The following is a 13,139-nucleotide window of genomic DNA, read 5'->3' as shown; positions in this document are numbered from 1 at the left end:
TGTGGGAGAATTGTCTGTAATCTGTCAATCATGTTTTAAATAAAACGCTGATTGGCCAGGCAGGAAGTATAGGTGGGAAAACCAAACAGAAAGTAGAAATGATATGATGAGAACAGGAGAATTCTGGGAAGGAGGAAGCTGATTCCTTCCATTCCTGCCCAGACCACGGAAGCAAAAGGATGTGTCTGCCCCACTGAAAAAAGGTACTGAGCCACATGGCTAACATAGATGAGAAAAATGGGTTAATCAAGATGTGAGAGTTAGCCAGTGAGAGGGTAGAGCTAATGGGCCAATCAGCTTATAATTTATGGAGACCTATATGTGATTTTCTTTGGGGCTAAACAGTTATGGGATACCAGGTGGGGCAGAAACCCCAACAAAACAAGCCTGGCCCACCTTCATGTTACAGTTCGCTCAGACCCAAATAATCACACAGATCCTATATTAATTGCAACACTGTTTGGTCAATGGCTCAAGTGCATTTCTTGCTAGCTCTTATATCTTAAATTAACCATTTCTATAATTTTGTGTATTGCCATGAGGCTGTGGCTCACCAAGTAAAGTTCTAGCATGTCCTTCTCCTTCAGCAGCTACATGGCATCTCCTTGATTCTGCCTATTCTTTCTTTATATCTCTTACAGCCTGGCTATATTCTGCCCTTCCATAGGCCCAAAGCAGTTTCTTTATCAACCAATGGTATTCACAGCATAGAGGGGAATCCCACATCATCTCTCCTTTTCTGTCTAAATAAAAAGAAAGATATTTAACTTTAATGTAATAAAATTACATATACAAAAGAGTTATCAAACAAGAATTACACTTATAGTATTTAGTCTTTGTATTTGGAACATTTCATATCTAACTTTTATTATAACTAAAAAAAAAACTATATCACTATCTGTTCTTCAACTCCATCAAAGACCTCAGAAGGATATAATATTACCTAAGTAAATAGGAAGTACATTTTAAGCAACTTCTAATACTCTAGAATCAACAGAGATATCTCACTGTCTGGATAGTCACCCAAAGTTCTTCTGTAACATTGGGGCATCCATCTTCAACCTACAGGCCCATAGTATCTGGCAGACTTTTCATGAAGCAGGAAATTTGAAAGGTGTTTTGCCTATCTTGGCAGTTTGTCAGTCACTTTCCTCTGTATCCTGCAGAATGTCTGGTAGCTTCTTCTGTGAAGCAAGAACCCTGATGGACTATCCTGTCTTTAAGAATGTTTAGTAGTCACTTTTTTGTGGGTCCTGTATGTCCAGTTCATATAGCATACCATCAAGCAGTCCAGACAAAAGCAATTTCTTGCCCAAATGGCTAGCCCTGTCACATTGAAGGCAAATTCCATAACGTTTTTTCAGTGCCCATAAACCTCTCTGAAGTAATTGGTGCTGCCAGAAGCAGACATGTCTCAATACTGAGAAAAGTCTAAGCACTTAAAACATTTTAAATGCCATGTTCTGTAGGTCTTTGAAAAGTTTGAAAAGTACCTATTTATCTGAAATATATTTCTATACATATCTAAAATATATCTCTGTACATCTAGAAAACTCACTAAAATGACTACAGTTTGACTATTATAGATGACTATTAATCTGTATTTATTAACTGTACATTATATTTTTAAATGGGCTGCACAAACACAATACCTTAAACAAGAACAGAAACACATATATACAGTGTAACAAAATGACCTTAAATTTGTATCAATAGACCAAAGTTCATACCAATATAAAGTATTCATCTCTATATATTATATTTCTCCCCCCTTTTTAGAAATTGACTGTGACTATTAATCATTTATAATCAACCCCTTTAACTGAAAACATTTATAAACAATCATTTTGGAAATTTGGGCATTGTTTTCTCCAAACTACTGTTTGGGGGTAAAGTATTTTTAGGGTTCACAGAGACCTTTCAGGGGGGTCTTGTTCCATCAAACCACATAGCCAGGAACAAATCCGCAGGTTCTCATCTGCTGTGGAAACAAAAGCAGAACCTCTTTTCCAAAGCAACATATCCTTAGAACCAAATTTTGAAGTCAAGATACCTTTATGTTGGTTTAACTTAGCAGCCCCTAGAATCAAATTTCTCTCTGTAGTCAAAAAATTCAAAGAAAACAAAATAATATACATAATCCAGACTCTCTGTGTTTATTCTTCCTTTATGTGGCTTATTTTTCTTTACTCTTTTGATCTATGACTGTCTGTTCTTTTTTATATTGCGTTTACTGTCTCCTTAAAGACTTTGTTTTATTTTTTTAACCTATTTATTTTATAACTGTCTATACTTTTTCTTTTCTCTCCCAGTCCTATGTACATTTATGTACATTTATCCAACACCGTGACCTATTCAGAGGTATTTATTTATTTATTTATTTATTTATTTATTTATTATACTGTATTCTGCACCAGATCTCATTACAGATGGTTGTGAGCCACCATGTGGTTGCTGGGAATTGAACTCAGAACCTTAGGAAGAACAGGCAGTGCTCCTAACCCTCTGAGCCATCTCTCCAGCCCCAGAGGTCTTTTTTTCATCTGAATCTGTCTTTATTGCATATCTGTAACCATTTTCTGACCAGGAGTATTTCTTTTTTGTTTTTTTAAATGCTAAGCAGGCATGACTAGGACTAACTCCATGGCCCTGCCTATTTGTTCTGCCTAGTCCAACATGGCAGAGGCATGTTTACCATCTCTGTGAAACATTCTTACTACCCCAGCTCTAAGGATCTAGTGGGTCTATGTCACCATTAAGCAATTTGTTACATGCTACTCAGAGACCCCATTTAAGTGTAGGACTTCACGAAAGAACCAGAGTTCGTTTTGCAGCATGAACCAGGATGTCAGATCTTAAAGAAGCCATGCAACTTTTTGCTGCTAACCCTGAGTCAGGAAGATTTCTCCTAAAGGTGCTGCACCTCGGCGTGCAGCCAGGAAACAGAGTCTATCTGAAAAATGCAGCTACCAAGAAGTTGTGCTTAACTCTGTTCTTTTGTGTCTAGAATTCCTTCCCAAGCTCTCTCAGTTTTTATGTGGATGTAGTTGCCCCACATTGTCATGCCATTTGTAACTGGAGACTGCTCTTTCATTTCCTGGCTGCTCAGACCCAAATAATCACACAGATCCTATATTAATTACAACACTGTTTGATCAAAGGCTCAAGTATATTTCTAGCTAGCTCTTCTATCTTAAATTAACCCATTTCTAGTATCTTGTATATCGTCACAAGGCTGTGGCTTACCAACTAAAGCTCTGGTGTGTCCTTCTCCTTTGGCAGCTACATGGCATCTCCTTGACTCTACTCTCTCTATATATCTCTTCCAGCCTGGCTATATTCTGCCCTTCCATAGGCCCAAAGCAGCTTCTTTATTAACCAGTGGTATTCACAGTATACAGAGGGGAATCTCACATCACCTTACAGAATTCCTCAAGACATTTAAGAAACAGTAAATATTAATATTTTCTATCAAACACTATACATTTTGTGTTTTGATAAAGAATTCAACTCTTTTGATCTCCCATCTTGTAAGACTTTTATGCAAATGTTTTAATCCATCACAACCTACTAAACTCTTTGTTTGCACAAAGGCTCTTATTGCATTTCAGTTTCTTTATTACTTAACCAATGAAATCAACAGATTGATATATGACACTCCCACATCAAATTAGAGTGGTGTACTCCTTTTGTGCAGCTTTGAACTTGTTTCTAACTGATATTCCCTCTTTCTAGACTCTAGCTTATGTCAAGTTAAAAAATAAAAAGCTAACCAACACATCCTTTTACCGCTATCTCCTCATTCCTACATACTATTAGCCCTAGCAATTACCATCCTACTCTCTAACTTTTTAGTAATTTTTTTTTAATTCAGCACAAACATGAGCCTAGTACGTGTCTTTCTGTGCCTGACCCACTTCATTGAACATAATATCCTAAAGGCTTTGGAGGATATATCCTCCAGGCTTTGGAGGATATTATCAAAATTTGATACTATCAAAAATTTCTGCATTTTTAAAATGATAGTAACATTTTGAATACATATCACATAGTCTTTGGAAGTTAAATTACTTGTTAAGCACAAAGCCTTCCCTAGAGATAGATCCTAAACAATCTCCAGGGAAGTGAGGGGGCAGTATAGGCAGATTTCATATAAAAGAGCATACATTATATGTATAAAAATCTGCAAAATCGACATGCTAAGAGCTGAAGGGATCATCATCCCAAATTTATAGCTTCTGATTAGCTCCCTCACTTCCTCCCACCTTATTCATTAATAAAGTGTTTATTAAAAATCAAAGAAAAAGAGAGCATAATTCTTTTGAACTCTGTGAGAGGCTTTATAGTACAGAGAAAGGCATGGGATGAATGAAACTATTTGAAGATGTTAGTATAAGTAAATTGTGGGATGTGGGATACAAAGAAAGAAGAGTGGAATGGCTACTATGGTGTGCCACCCACATCTTCCATTAAGAGCTTTATGCTAATTCCTTTGTCACCTGGAATGTTACCTTACAAGATTTGCAACTAATTCCTTCCCTAAGAAATATCCTAGGCTGAATCTGGGAGATTGGCTGTATTCAATGTTTCACAGGCTGTTTTCTTTCACAGGGGTAGACTGCATTCTGTGTGAATACAAGGATTCATGCCCTTCTGTGGTGGATAGTTTCAATTGTCAATCTGGTTGGATTACTAAGCATGACATTAATAAGATATGAGTGTCTACAAGAGCTTTTCCAAAACGGATTTAACTGAGGTGAAGGAGACTTACCCTGAATGTGAACAGGTCCCACCCCTAGGAATGTGGTTCCAGACTGAATATATAAAGAAAAGGGGGACATCAGTCTTTCAGCATTGCCCCTTTATCTGTTTTTTTTTTATCTTCTGAAATATGAAGAAGCAATTTCCCAGTGCACAAATAGGAGCTGTTTTGCTGGCATGCCTTTCCACTATGATATGGTATATTTCCTGAACCAGGAACCAGAATAAACCTTTCTCCCCGAGAAATTCCTTCGTGAAAAATATTTAGTTGCAACAACAAAAAAGGTAACTAATTAACCTTGAGTTAATTTGAAAAGCATCTCAAGGGCCAGTTCAACCCCCAGAACTTCTCACTTGACTCAGGGAATCTTTGTTACCGCTTCTCCCTGAACACAATTCCCTTTTATTTTTTCTTTCTTTCCTTTACTCTTTCTCTGTCTCTCTCTGTGTCTCTCTCTGTGTCTCTCTGTCTCTGTCTCTCTCTGTCTCCTCTTCTTTTTTACTTTTCTTAAGACATGGTCTCTCTGTGTAGCCCTGGTTTTCCTAGGGGCCAAGATGGACAAAAATTCAGAGATCCTTCTGTCTTTGCCTTTCAGCCTCCTGATTACTAGGATTAAAGACTGGCATCATCAAGCTAGGCATATCTTTTATTCCAAGGCAGTTATTCTCAAGAAAACTCCCCGAATAAATTCTCTTCATTCAAACCGCAACTTAGGCCTGTTTCTGAGGTATCCATTCTGTAGCAGAAAGAAACATAATTCTGGATAATCTCATTATTGAAGTACTGTATGAACTTATTTAAGCTGTCAAAAGAAAAGCATTGTGGATGGAATTTAAAATGACATTTAAAAATAAATTAAAATTAAAAAAGAAAATCATAAGAGATCATGCAATTTCTACTTTGCAAACTGCAGTATCAGAACCATTTTTCAGTGAGTTGGATTGACAAAAATTAATTAGACGTGTTCTAGCTTTGATTTGTTAAAATGGAGTTGCAAGACTATGAACTGATATGAACCTGTTTTTATACCTATACCTTTGTTTTGCTGAGATGAAATTTCCTTGGTAAGTATAGCATCAAGTATAAAATAGTTCTGCCTTGTTCATAGTTTTGGTCTTCTTGACTTCACTTACTACCAATAAACAACAAGATCTTTTGAAAGAGTCAATGATCTCTTACTATGCTTACTTTGTAAATCAAACTTTGGACTCACTATACTGTATTTGACTTATATTATGCTTTTGCCTATCTTGGGAGTTCTCTTCAGTTGGGGTACCCCATATAAAACATTAAACTAGAAGAAAAGAGCAAAGATTTCCATTTCTTCCTTCTGATATTTGTAGTAACTTAAGTTTCTTCTGTTCTGTGGGCCTTGTGATCTTCATTCATGAACTGAAGAAAGGGTACTTCGGAGTCCCTTCCGGACATCAGACTCTATTTTCAAGATATCTGATATTTATAATCTATGCAATGTCTTTAGAAGTCTCACTAAATGAGATACAGAATTTGTGAGTAAAATAATGACTGATACTGATCTGGACTCTTAATCCAGGCCCACAACATTTATATTCCAAGCACTATTCACGACACCTTCACTCTCTTCTTCTTAAGGCCATGCATATATATGCATCCAATGTCCTGACTATACTAGTTGACAGAAAATGGAGATTTTTAAACCCAAAGGTTTATCTCAACTTGATTAGTAGCGGCCCATATAACTGGATATTGGGAATCATTGTCATAACCCAAGTGATTTCTTTATCGACTACCTAGTAACGACTAGATGAAGGGGCCAAACTGTATTAGATACTCAAAAGCTCATTTTTATTTAAAAATTTTACATACTTGACTCAGTTCTCCCCCTCCCATTCTCCTGCTCCCCCACCATTCTTTCCTACCTCTGTCCACTTCTCAGAGAAGGTAAGACCTCCCTTGGGGAGTCAATAAAGTCTGGTATACCAAGTTAAGTCAGGACCAAGCCCTGTATCAAGGCTGAGCAATGTATCCCACCACAAGGAATAGGCTCCTAAAAGTCAGTTCATGCATCCAGGATAAGTTCTGGTTCCACTGCCAGGGACCCCCAACAAATCAAGTCACATAACTATCACCCACATTTTTAGGATCTAGTTTGGTCCCATGCAGGATTACCAGCTGTGGGTCCAGAGTCTGTGAGCTTCCACTAGCTTGGGTCAGCTGTCTCTGTGATTTTTCCCAATCATGATCTTGATTCCCCTTTGCTCATATGATCCCTCCTCCGGGAATCTAAGCTCTAGGATCTCAGCCCAGTGCTTGGCTGTGGATCACTGCATCTGCTTCCATCAGTTACTGGATGTAGGTTCTATGAGGACAATTAGGGTAGTCATTGATATAATAGGGGAAGGTCAGTTCAGGCATCCTCTCCACTATTGCTAGGAGTCTTAGCTGATTTATCCTTGTAGATTCATGGGGATTTCACTAGCACCTGGTTTCTCCCCAGTCCCTAATGGTCTTGTACTCTGTAAAGATTTATCACTTGTATTGATTTAATAAAACACTGATTAGCTAGTAGCCAGGCAGGAAGTACAGGCAGGACAACCAGAATGGGAGAATTCTGGGGCAAGGAAAGGCTCAGTCTGCAGTGGTCACCCAGATACAGAGGAAGTAAGATGAGAATGCCTCACTGATAAAAGGTGACAAGCTACATGGCTAATACAGACAAGAATTGTGGGTTAATTTAAGGTGTAAGAGTTAATAAGAAGCCTGAGCTAATTTATAATTAATATAGACCTCTGGGTGTTTCTTTGGGAATGAATGGCTGTAGGACTAGGCAGGACAGAAACCTCTGTCAACAGATATCTCTTTCATTGCCCCCCCTCCACCCCCAAAATCGGCCACCTTGAGCACTCATGTTTGCATCCTCCATCCCCTCCCTTTTACTCCCATTCCCCATTTACTCAGGATATATTAACTATTTCCCTTTCCTGGGGCCCTCCTTGTGTGCCCCTCTTATGGCCCTCCTCTTTACATAGCTTCTCTGGGGTTGTGGATTGTAGTCTGGCTATCTTATGCTTTACATCTAATATCCACTGATGAATGAGTACATACTGGGTCTGGGTTAGAATGTTTTTTCTAGTTCCATCTATTTGCCTGCAAATATCAAGATGTCATTGATTTTCTCGCTAAGTAATACTCCATTGTATAAATGTACCATATTTTCTTTATCCATTCTTTGATTGAGGGACATTTAGGTTGTTTCCAGGGTTTGGTTATTACAAATAAACACTAGCCGGGCGGTGGTGGCACACGCCTTTAATCCCAGCACTCGGGAGGCAGAGGCAGGCGGATCTCTGTGAGTTCGAGGCCAGCCTGGTCTAGTTCCAGCTAGTTCCAGGACAGGAACCAAAAGCTATGGAGAAACCCTGTCTCGAAAATAAAAAAAAAATGCTACTATGAACATAGTTGAACAAATATCTTTGTGGTATAATTGTGCATCCTTTTCGTATATGTGCAAGAGTGATATTGCTGGGTCTTGAGGTAGATTGATTCCCAGTTTTTTGAGAAACCCCATACTGATTTTTAAAGTGGTTGTACAAGTTTGCACTCCTACTAGCAGTGGAGGAGTGTTCCACATCCTCTCCAGCATAAGCTGTCATCGGTGTCTTTGATCTTAGCTATTCTCACTGGTATAAGATGGTATCTCAGAGTCATTTTGATTTGCATTTCCCTGATGACTAAGGATGTTGAGCAATTACTTAAATGTCTTTCAGTCCTTTGACACTCTTCTGTTGAAAATTCTCTATTTGATCTGTACCCCATGTTTAAATTGAATTATTTGATATTTTGATATTCGGTTTCTTGAGTTCTTTATATATTTTGGAGATCAGTCCTTTGCCAGCTGTGGGGTTGATGAAGATCTTTTCCCATTCTGTCTTATTTACCATGTCCTTTGCCTTGCAGAAGCCTCTCAGTTTCAGGAAGTCCCATTTATTGATTGTTGCTGTCAGTGTCTGTGCTACTGGTATTCTATTTAGGAAGTGGTCTCCTTTGTCCATGCATTGAAGGCTACTTCCCACGATCTCTTCTATCAGGTTCAGTGTAACTGGATCTATGTTGAGGTCATTGATCCATTTGGACTTGAGTTTTGTGCATGGGGATAGATATGAATCTATTTTCATTCTTCTACATGTCAACATCCAGTTATGCCAGCACCATTTGTTGAAGATGCTTTCTTTTTTCTATTGTACAATTTTGGCTTCTTTGTCAAACATCAAGTGCTCATAGATGTGTGGCTTAATATCAAGGTCTTTGATTTGATTCCATTGATCAATGTATTTGTTTTTATGCCAGAACCAAGCTGTTTTCATTACTATAGCTCTATAGTAGAGCTTGAAGTCAGGGATGGTGATGCCTCTGGAAGTTTCTTTATTGTACAGTATTGTTTTGGCTATTCTGGGTTTTTGGTTTTCTATATGAAGTTGAGGATTGTTCTTTTTGACTTCTGTGAAGAATTGTGTTGGGATTTTGATGGGGACTGCCTTGAATCTGCAGATTTCCTTTTGGTAAGATTGCCATTTTTACTATCCTACCAATCCAAGAGCATATGAGATATTTCCATTTTCTGATATCTTCTTCAATTTCTTTCTTTAAAGATTTAAAGTTCTTGTCGTACAGGTCTTTCACTTGTTTGGTTAGAGTTGCCCCAAGATATTTTATGTTATTTGTGGCTATTGTAAAGAGTGATGTTTCTCTGATTTCTTTCTTAGCCTGTTTATCATTTGTATAGGAAGGCTACTGGTTGTTGTTGTTGTTTTTTTTTGTTTTGTTTTGTTAATCTTGTATCCTGCCACATTACTGACGGTGTTTATCAGTTGTAGGAGTTCCCTGGTAGAGTTTTTGGGGCACTTATGTATACTATCTTATCATCTGCAAATAGTGAAAGTTTGACTTCCCCCTTGATCTCCTTTTGTTGTCTTATTCTAGCTAGAACTTCCCGAAAAACATTGAATAAATATGGAGAGAGTGAACAGCCTTGCCTTGTTCCTGATTTTAGTGGAAATGAAAAGTTCATTTTCTGATGCAACCAATTTGTAATGAGAGCAAAACTCCTCTTTTACTTTTTTACTCTATTCTTCTATCCCAGAAAGTTCTTAACTGTTCCTTTACTTGAACCCTGCTATTTCGCCCATTTAATAAATATTCATAAAAACTTTGCATAGACATTTTTCTTAGATGTTGTATGGCAATAAATCAAAAGATCTTTACCCTTGTAAGTGCTAAAATCAATTGGCAGAAACACACAAAAGGTAGAAGTAAAATGTCCATTATTCAGAAGGGTGGCAATCAGGAAACAGAAATAGGGAGTGTAGTCATTATTTTCATGTCACTATGACCCAAATATCAGACATAAACAGCTTAAGGGAGGAAAGATGTATTTAAACTTCAATTTCAAAAGTTTCAGCCCATCATTGCAAGAAAGGAGGATAGAGTCACCATCTGTGTCTGTGGGAAGATAAGAAAGAGCTGCTCACATGGTCCCAAACCAAGAATCTGTAAGTGCAGTTCAGAGCTAGTGATACGTTCATAGTGACCTACTTCCACCACTTCGATACACAGCCTTCAAAGTGGTGCTACGGCTAGAAAGAAAACACTCAAAATACAGCCCCCAGGGACATTTCAAATCCAAACTAAAAGAGTAATAGCAGAGAGAGGACGGACATCAGGTTAAAATGAGAGTGTTTTACAAAAGGCTTGTTGTAAATATGGTTTAAGAAGAAAGAGCTTGCGACAGGGACATAGATCTCAGTAAGCACTCATCTAACATGCATATAGCACTGCATTCCATACCCAGTGCTGCTAAAATAAGAACAAAGACATGAAAGAAGTAAAAATACAATTTTCTGAAATAGGTGAAGGAAAAGTGTCACTGGCAAAGTGGAAAACTACAAAGATACTGAGAGAAAGCGATTTGTAAAGGGGCAAAGTAAATAGGATGGAAGAGAATGAGTATGAGAACCAGTGGTAATGGCATGAGGTCAGAGAGTAAACTGCACCAGAAGAGAGCTATGTTGGACTCAATGAGGGCATTGTGAGAACATGGACTTTTTCTCTGACTTCAGATAGTAGCATGTACCATGATGCAATTTAACTGGACCATGCCAGCCTGTCAGGTGATACAAAGACTGTCAGAGGTAGGCAAAAGATCAATTGCAAAGTTATTGCAGCAATCCATCCAGAGAAGAGGTGAAAGTGCCTTAGACCTGGGTTGGTTTGAGGTAGTAAGATATTTGGGTATTTTATAGAGAAAGTCTATAAATGTTGCCAGCAAATTGAATGTGCAGTAAGAAGAAAAGAGTCAAGAATGGCCCTAAGGTTTTTGACCAGAACAAATATAATTTCTATTTATTGACTTTAGCTAGAGCAAGATTTAGGGTGAGGTATAGAGCAACATTCCCATTCTAAAATGATGAATTTGAGGTACCTGCTAGAAACCCAAGTGCAAATGACAGTCAGATATGTAACTCACATTGAGGGATACGGATTCTTATAGAATATATAAATTTGAAAATCCTTAGTTGTATAATTGACATTTAAAGGCATGTGATATAGGATAAGAGTAGAGAAATGGATATAGACAACTTAACAAGAAGATATTTAATCATAGGTCTTTAAGAAAGAAACTCTGGCATGACAGAGAGAGTAGCTCTGCTAACCTGCTTCCCAATACAAATAGTAAAAGAAGTGAGCTAATAGTTCAAAATACAGCATTGAAAGACTCCGAGGAATGGTCATAAAAAGCAAATAGAAAATTGTTTGTAAACCAATGTTTTCCTTCTCTCTTTTCCTGGTTTCCCTCCCAGCTGATATGCAAACTTTTTTTTTTTTTTTTAAGTTCATGAAGGCACATTCTTGGCTATCTCCTAGCAATTTGGAGGGCATTCTTCATAGGAAAAGTAGAACCCTGTTGTCAAGTAGGTGTCCAAGGAGATGTCCCCAGCTTGTTCCTTGGGCAGCTGAGGAGAGGGCACCTGAACTGGCCCTATCCTATAGCTACACTGATGAATATCTTGCATATCACCATAGAACCTTCATCTGGCGATGGATGGAGATAGAGACAGAGACTCACATTGGAGCACTGGACTGAGCTCCCAAGGTCTAAATGAGGAGTGAAAGGAGGGAGAACATGAGCAAGGAAGTCAGGACCATGAGGGGTGCGCCCACCCACTGAGGCGGTGGGGCTGATCTAATGGGAGTTCACCAAGGCCAGCTGGACTGGGACTGATGGAGCATGTGATCAAACCAGACTCTCTGAATGTGACTGACAATGAGGGCTGACTGAGAAGCCAAGGACAATGGCACTGGGTTTTGATTCTACTGCATGTACTGGCTTTGTGGGAGCCTAGTCTGTTCGGATGCTCACCTTCCTAGACTTGGATGGAGGGGGGAGGACCTTGGACTTCCCACAGGGCAGGGAATCCTGACTACTCTTTGGACTGGAGAGGGAGGAGGAGGGGAGCGGGGAGTAGGGGGAGGAGGAGGAAAATGGGAGGAGGGGAGGAGGTGGAAATTTTTAATAAAAAGAAAAAAAAAAGCCAGGGCAATGTGGTCAGTAGGTTGAATTTTTATTCTGCCCATTATCTATTTGTAAAATAGAGCTTCTAACTTGAGGAACTTATTAAATCCTGATTCCGTATCAGAAGAGGTGAAGGGAAAAGAACTCTGACCACTGCAGCCCCTCCACTGAATGGCCATCTCTCACAGAATTGGCTTCACTCATAGGAAGCCTTGCCATTGCCCCACCTCCAGCTCAGAGTCTCAGTATCAGGAGTGGAGATGGGGGTGGGGGAGAAAATCAGGCTATAAAATGGATTGTCCCCAGTCTCTTCTCAAAGGAACTGAATTCATTTGCAACTGTGTTAGAAGTGTTTAAACCTATGAGCCCCCACAAAGGAATGAAGATAGAATAAAGGGATTTGGGATGGAGATTAGTAGATCTAATGACAACACAATCTAAACTATCTGCAACAAGCATGCAAGAGAGAACGAGCAAATAGATCACAAAAGTCTGCCAGGGTTCAAAACAGATAGCAAATCCTGACTAAAACATTCCTTGGAAGGCACAATTTGATTAGTGCAGTAGTTTGACTCAGGCATTTGAATATCTCATTCTCAGTTGGTAGTGTTGTTTGGGGAGGTTTAAGAGGTGTGGCCTTGCTGGAAGATGTATGTTACTAGGGGGCAGGCATTGATATTTCAAGCCTTACCCTATTTCCAGTTCACTCTCTCCACTTTAATGCTTACATTTTAAGATATGAGTTCTCTGCTTCCTGCCCCTCCCACCAAGCTTGTCCTTTGCTGTTATGTTTCTGCTCCATCATGATATACTCTTACCCCTTGGAGC

Source organism: Microtus oregoni, unplaced genomic scaffold (genome assembly GCF_018167655.1).
Source record: "Microtus oregoni isolate MIOR12 unplaced genomic scaffold, Mior012 000119F_ref0000445, whole genome shotgun sequence".
NCBI classification, from domain to species: Eukaryota; Metazoa; Chordata; class Mammalia; order Rodentia; family Cricetidae; genus Microtus; species Microtus oregoni.
The sequence above is the reverse complement of the archived record's forward strand: the minus strand, read 5'-3'. Positions refer to the sequence as shown.